Below are 1,875 nucleotides of genomic sequence, written 5' to 3' on the forward strand. Positions count from 1 at the left end.
TTTTAGGTTGCGATATAATTCAGGTCTATGCTAGTTAATGAAATTATAAATTCAAATAAAATTTTTAATAAACCAGTACACTCACCTTAGTTTTTGACTAAGATTGCCATTCCCCATTGACAAACTCAGCATCCTGTTCTCTCTTGTAAATTATCATCAATTTCAAGGCATGAATTCTGTTGGAAGAACAAATCAAAAGCTTTAATGTTCTTGTCTACATAATCTAAGATTCTCAACATTAAATATTTTGTGAAGTCAGCAGCTTGGTTTTTGAAAGTATTGCAACCTTTCTCAAACCTGCAACACAGAGCCAATTTCAGGATGGAAGATGACAATGTCTGCCTTTCACATCGTATGTGGATAAGCAGGAGGCTGGAAAAACACAGCAAGCCAGGCAGCACCAGGAGGTGGAGAAGTCAATGTTTTGGGTGTAACCCTTTTTCAGGAAGTGTTTGTGATTTCCAGCTTCAGGAAGGGTTACACCCAAAACATTAGTTTCTCCACCTCCTGATGCTGGCTGGGTTGCTATGTTCTTCCAACCTCCTGCTGGTCTACCTTGGATTATAGCATCTGCAGATTTTTTGCCTCTTTCACATCATATGTGACTGAGTTTGGCCTCAAGGTACTTTCAAGCAAATGGAAATTAATGAAGAAATATTCTCTGTTGATTGAAGTCATCCATATAGCAAAAGGAGATGGTTCTGAGTGTTGGAAGCCACTCCTCTCAGCTGACCTCACTGTAGCTGTTACCCAAATTAGAAATGTTTATCAACCTGTTCATAACTGCTCTGATAGCTTTTTGTGCAGATGGGACACCATGTCAACTTGCATAAAAATGTTATTCAACACCTCCAGACCAGGTGGGTTTTGAACCCAGGTCCCCTGGCTCAAAGGTAGGGACACTATCACTGCACACAACAGCCTAAGTAAGTCTCAGGCGAGTGACCTAGGCCAAACTATGCTCAGATGTTACATCAATTAACTTCTTTCTACCACAATGTTAGAGCCAGGGATGTTTAACTTGGGGATAGTCCATTTTAATGGGATAAGATAGCAATTGGGCTGAATAAATTGTTGACAAAGGCCATGAAGGGAAATATTGCAAAAATAGGTGAGAATGAATCAAATAAGAATCTCAAGTTAAGGGACAAAGTTCCAATTTTCTCCTGAAATATCAGGCATCATTGAATTGCAACTTCAGAACATCATCTCTGCAGACTCAATGGACACTATCTTCCTTAACCTTTCATTCATGCAAGCAGCAAACCACAGCCTCACTACAGCAATATGCCTGCTCTTGGCCTAACTCTGACATCACTTCAGTCATTCAGCATTTCACTTTAGAGGTCAGGAACACCTACAACTTGCCTGCTTCTATCGCTTCACAGACAACATCACACATAAGCATGCATCTCATGACATTCACCTTCATTTCTTAGTGCTCACTCACTTCACTCTTGTTTGGAGGCTGCCAGCTTCTGTGGTTTGCATTGCTTTTTAGTGCAGATGGAGAAGCAGGGCAGTTTGTCACACTGGAGAGCACGGAACAGTTAAGGAGGTGGACATGTCACTGCACAGCATCATGCCAACTCAATGTCATATATACAGCAAGTATTAGCAGCTTAGATAGCACACAAATGGCAAGTGCTTTAAGCAAATGACTATGTCTGAAAGTCAAAGGGATGCAGCCCTTAGCGGTGTTAAGGAGTTAGTGGGCACTTCCCATCCAGTTCTACAACTACGGGATTGGTAGAATATGCTTTAGATTGAGGGAATACATGTGACAATTTTATGGTTGGCTTTGATAAATTATGTTTCACAGTGATGAGAAAGATACATTTATCATGATCAATGACATGGCCAGATTTCTTGCGG

Source organism: Chiloscyllium plagiosum, chromosome 37 (assembly GCF_004010195.1).
Source record: "Chiloscyllium plagiosum isolate BGI_BamShark_2017 chromosome 37, ASM401019v2, whole genome shotgun sequence".
In the NCBI taxonomy this organism is placed as follows: Eukaryota; Metazoa; Chordata; class Chondrichthyes; order Orectolobiformes; family Hemiscylliidae; genus Chiloscyllium; species Chiloscyllium plagiosum.